The sequence below is a fragment of the Alosa pseudoharengus genome, unplaced genomic scaffold (assembly GCF_046254945.1).
Source record: "Alosa pseudoharengus isolate Yale_2024_CS ecotype anadromous, Long Island Sound unplaced genomic scaffold, YU_APseudo_1.1 YU_APseudo_1.1_scf_18, whole genome shotgun sequence".
NCBI classification, from domain to species: Eukaryota; Metazoa; Chordata; class Actinopteri; order Clupeiformes; family Clupeidae; genus Alosa; species Alosa pseudoharengus.
In genome coordinates, this window is record NW_027468650.1 from 21,251,279 (window position 1) to 21,257,194 (window position 5,916).

General features: G+C 39.2%; 1 long non-coding RNA gene across 1 annotated transcript; it reads left to right on the top strand.

The window, feature by feature from the left end:
- Positions 1-2,640: 2,640 nt before the first annotated feature.
- LOC143131682 (uncharacterized) lies at positions 2,641-4,733 on the top strand. The gene is made up of 4 exons (XR_012988170.1): positions 2,641-2,743; positions 3,221-3,344; positions 3,667-3,737; positions 3,894-4,733. It is a non-coding gene; the product is annotated as an uncharacterized LOC143131682 (long non-coding RNA).
- The last annotated feature ends 1,183 nt before the right edge of the window (positions 4,734-5,916 follow it).

A 5,916-nucleotide genomic window follows, 5' to 3' on the forward strand; every position in this document is an offset into this window, starting at 1 on the left:
GCCTACCCACCATCCAGTTTTGACTTTACCTGCCTGTTTTTTGACCACGCTTATTTGGAATACTTTTTGGATTGTTCCTCCTGTCTTTGGAGAGAACCGATGAGCAAAATGCCAGCAGACCGCCAGCTATGCCCCCAATGGACAGTGGTCCGCCAGCCTCTTGCTATCTGCAGTGCATGCACATGTGACATAAGGCATATATTGACCAAGTCTAACCTCATGTTTTAACCATAGGCTGAGCCTTTCTTCGGTGTAAATATTGCATCTCACATAGCCCCCCCAGCCATGAACACAGTGCAGTGTACTGTATATGTGGTCCACATGCCATGGTTTTGCTTTCCAACCTCATTTTTGCACTCAACAACTTTCTACTTCTTAGGGGCCTGACCAGTTCATAGATCAGAGAACGATATGTCATGCATTTGCTTGACATTTTTGACAATTGTTCATTGGCTTAACATTGTAATTTGAATCTGAAAAGGTTTTAATATAAATTGATCAGTGTTATCCTACCACAGTGTGACGATTGAGCATTGCATTACATTGTACGTTGTATGTTGTCAGAGCTTCTGCTAACAACGATGGGAAGTGTGTGAGATCCTGTGAGAGACTGTGGAAATAGCTTTGCTATGTTATCACGAACTGTATATAAATAATGTTGCCCTTGTTCCAGAGCATTTTTAATAGACATGTGGAACCCTTTACAGTGGAGACGATAAAGGGGTGTACTGTCTCTTAGACCAGTGGTTCTGAGCCTTTTTTGAGTTGTGACCCCTAAGAACATGTGATTGAATTACACTTGATAGCAATACATTTATGGTTAAAATGGATAATAATTTAACTTCAAGACTGCTTTTAGTTAGCCATGTAACCCTTCTTGGTTTAAACAAAGAAACCCTCCCCTCCCCCAATGGAATGCTAATGTGCTGGTTAAGGACTATCAGGTACACAAGACAAAGGATGCTACCTTGATATAATGTATCTATGTGTCATGAAATGTAAATGTATTCATGTTTGGTATCATTCTGATAGTCTCAGTACAAGGTTTGTAATGATTTGATTGTGAGAATGTTTGGAACATTCTATAAGTGATATTTCTGATATATATGATATCTCCCCTCATGCTATTCTGATAAGAATGGATAGGTGTGAAATAGGTGTGTGAGTAGGTGTGTCTGATGCCAACTGGAGAACCAATCAAGTGGGCTTGTTTTTGGCGCCATTTTCCTCTTTGTTTAACTCATACAAAAGTGATTAACTTGCATTGTAAGACAAAAAGATTAGAGCATGGAGAACTGAGAGAGAGAGGGTGATCCTACAGAGGCCATGGCCTTGTGCCATGGCCTGGGCTAGGCCTACATAGTAGTGATGGGGACGAGACCGCCTATGCCGAGTCCGAGTCAAGACCGAGTCTTTGAAGGGTCGAGACCGAGTCGAGACCGAGTCTGTTGGTTTCCAAATACAGTCGAGTCCGAGTCAAGACCGAGTCTTTGAGGAAGCAAGTCCGAGTCGAGACCGAGTCCTTTAGGAGTCGAGACCGAGTCGAGACCAAGACCATAAAAACATGTCAGTTTTCATATTCATAATTTAATATCACCCCAGTTAATAATCAACCATTAGGCCTACAGACTAAGCTAGATTGGGAATTGTTTAGAGGAGCAGTCTTAACGTCTTAATATGGACTACTTAATATGGACTATGCTACAGACACTCACCGGCAGCAGAGCCATACAGATAAATAAACGGCTCTGACGGCAATATCTTTGCATTGCTCCATGGGATGTCATTTTTAAATAATGCCGGTCAACATTGCATTTTATTATTATTGTTGTTATGTGTTATGTGTTTTTTTTATATGAACATAAAAAATGCGTTGGTCTCGGGGACTCGGTCTGAAATTACGAGTCTTTCTCCTCCCACTGTGGTCCGAGACCGAGTCAAGACCGAGTCTTTGAAGGAACGAGTCCGAGACGAGACCGAGAAAGCAGAAATTGGTCTCGAGACCGGACTCGAGTACTACATCACTACTACATAGACCATAGACCTTTTTTTTTGTACTCTCTCTGCTTGTAATAGAATAAACTTGATTCCTGAGTTTTTCCTGAAGTTCGCCAGTCTAAGATTAATATTAAGTAATTATTCACTACAATTACTTTCAACTGCGCTCATCCCTTTTGACCCAAGACTGGTTGACATGGCCCACCAGCAAGACAAGCAGACAACACAAAGACAGACAATCAAGCCTGTGACACTTACACTGACACACTGAGGCAGTAGGCCTATACCCTTGCACTGCACTTTCAAGAGAGATCTTTATCTCAAATTATCTCTTCTAATCCTGTCCCCATGCTATTATTAATATATTATGCCGGAGCTGGGGTAGAATACTGGCTAAGGTGTTTGTGTTCTGTGTTGCACTGTTGTGCGCTTGTGCAAGGCACATAACCTTGAGTTACTCTGGGGAGAATGGTCCTTGTAGTAATTGTAAGTCGTTTTGTAATGTAAGTCGCTTTAGATAAATAAACGGATATGCTAATGAATAGTATGGGACTTGTTTTATATTAATAAACCTTTACATTAGCTTTATTTTGTGGTTTAGGGTGGACTTTTAATTGGTCTGGGGCTAAGACCTAACATACTTTGCTAGTTTCTGTTCATATGAAACCTGCTGTTGATAAGGGCATGATGAGGCAAATGTTGCTGATTGCTGTTCTGGGTGCACTGGTTATCGTCGTCACGGGTTGTAAGTAATTCAGTGGCAGACATTTCTTGTTGTTATTATTGTCTGGTTAAGTATGTCAAACATTCCGTTTCAGAGCAGCATATTATGAGCCAAAGCTATGTTGCATCCTAGAACGAACAAGCTTTTTGTATGTTTGGCCATTTTGTCCATAAATAGAATTAGAACATGCATATATGTGACCATATCTAAACTTTAAACATGCAATCCAGAGTAGGTGGGTTTATGTGTGCAGGCGTCTGTGTGAGTGGATGCATATCTGTATTTGTATATGATGTCTCTCTTGTTCTCTGTAATACTCTATCCGTGATCGTCAATTACGTTACTAACTCATTAGTGCTGTCGTTTGCTTCCTTGGTATTTATGTTGACTAGACTCCTTCATCCATGTCTTTGTGTCTGCCTACAGAAATATTCTCTGTTGCACTGGTTCAAGTTTCTTTAAGATAAAAAAAATCTCAAGCATTGTGTTATCTTTCAGTCCGCAGGCCACACAAGTTCCCTAGGCCTATTACATGCTGCAGGGAAGTTTCCAGTGCGGTCATCCAAAAAATCGAGTCCTTTACACGCCAGCATGCACAACATCCATGCCTTGATGCCATTGTGTGAGTACAAGAAGGCTGATAGTGTTTAAAATGACAATAAACACATTTAAGTCATTATTTCCATTCAATTGCATTTCATTCATTTATTTATGTATAAGGGCGGGACACAATGATTAACATTTCTGTAAATGTGCCAGTGTGAGCCAGCCTGCTCATTTCCAACTGCAGTCCTTTGGCACGATGTTGTAATAACCATCATTTATGTCATTCTGTTCCAGTTGAATAACACTGTGATTGTATGCTTGTTATTACATAGAAGTATTATGTTTATATTTCTAACGGGAAAATGTAGGTAATTATCATAGTTGTCTTTTTTTCTCAGTTTTACCACAGAGGATAAAACGAAATATTGCACTGACCCAAAGGCACCATGGGTGGAAAAAACTATAAAAGGTCTCCAAAAATGTTAAACTTTAAGGTTTCTTGTACAATCGTATGTTTGGGTTTTTGAATGATCATATTTGTTCCAGCATATTCATCTAAGATACATAATAACTTACTAATAAAATTAAATGGATAAAAAAATAAAACTCGCTCTTCTTTTTCCAGATCTGAAACCACAATGAATACCAACATCTTTGCTTAACAAAGAGGTACCCTGGAGTAGAACCAACCTGCAGCGGAATCAGGAAGCTGTCTTTCTCTATAATATCCAGATGCTAATATATTTACTCTCTAAGCTAAAACATAAACATAAATAAGCTTTATGGAGCCAAAACTGCACAGTTTGTACCAAGGATTAGAAACAGTTAAAATACTGAAAACAAACACCGGAAAAGAACACAGTTTTTGGAAGAAAATAACCAAAAACAGGAACAAAACCAATTTAACTTGTTCTAAAGTGAAGTTCCAATTGTAGGCATGTCATGCAGTTGGTAGCACCACACATAGGTTAGTCTATTACAGGGCATAAAGCAACAGCATTTTCTGTGCCTTGCAAATCTTGCCCCACGCTTGAATTCAAGCACAGTGATTGTTAGCCTTGATATTGAATGTGCTTTGATTTTAAGCTTTAAGGCTGTTGGGCAAAAAAAAGCCTATAGTATTGTGCCACCGGCCATAAATCAATTTGTAAAGACAATGTCATTTTTAAAAGAACATTATTAACCGTTCTAATGTTCTTACCGGTTACCATTTAGAGGAGAGGCCTTGGAACACTGGAACAGGAACCAAAAAATAATGAACGAACCAAAATTACAATCATTCTGTTTTCAGTCCCTGGTTTGTACTACTGAAAGGTTTTTGGATCAGATTCATTGCACTTAACATGGGTGTGAACATGACATTTCAGAATAAATACAGAACTAAATTCATTTCATATAACCTTCTTTAATTCTTTAATTGTATGTCTGTGTTGCAGCTGTGATCATTAAAACTATTTTTCTTCAATATTTGTGTGATGATCATGAGAGCCTTTTGTCATATTCCTGGGTTATATTGGATTGCTTAGTATAGAGAATAGCAAGTTTGGCTTGGTACAGTAGCTGGCCAGGGTCCTGGGATGCCAATAGCGGAAATAATGTGAGTGATGTCCGCTGACCACCCCTATGGATGAGGTGCTGATAGCTGATTTAGTGCTGATAGTGAAATGGAGGAGCAGGGGAGGAGATGCAAGGATCTGCAACTCCAGCATGACGTAAAGGGCAGTAAGGAGGGTTTTATAGGAAGTGTGGTGAGTGATGGATGTCAATCAAACCTCAGTGTTGGGTCAAATTACTTTGAAATATAAACCATTAAAGAGTACAGACTACAAACCAATTTTTGTAATCCGTAACATAACCCATTGGATTACAAAAATAATGTAACATAATCTGAATACTTTTGGATTACTTTAAATAAAAAAAAATAAAAAATCACATACTGTACATTGAATAAAAAAGACACTCAATCAAGATAATTTTGATGCTACACTGATATTTACGGAGAATAGGATGTCTGACATTGCCAAGAATGTCCAGAATATCTTCTATTGCATTATGTAAAGTTTGTGTGTGTGTGGCGGGGGGGGGGGGGCATAGGTCCCAAATGTTCTAGCAGCGCCCCTGCCTAGCGCTAATATGATTGGAAAGCTTAGATTCCACTTGTTCATGTGATATGCTGTGTGATACAAGGATACAAGGAAGTTTATTGTCACATGCATATAGTTACTGGAAGTAAGAATATATGATATCTGTGTGACGAGTAGGTCTACAGTAGTTGAACCTGGACTTTTTAGTGGTACAGCAGTTCAGTATTGGGCCACGTGCCCCAGTAAAAAGGTGCTTGACCCACCGGGTTGATACTTCACTGTGAGAAATCGGGGGTTTGGCGTGAGAGTGTGTGAAGCCAGGCGTAAAGGATAGGCCTACTTTTAAACGGCCATCAGAAGTATCAAAATGTAAAAAATTAGTTACTTGTTACTTGAGTAATTTATTAACAAAGTACTTTTACTTCAGTAGATTTCTCAGATGATAATATTTACTTTAAAGGAGAATTCCGGTGTGATATTGACCTAAAGTGTGTTGAAACATGATACCGAGTGTGAACGTATGTCTCATAGCCCATCTCGGCTTGTCCCCAGCACTCCAAAATC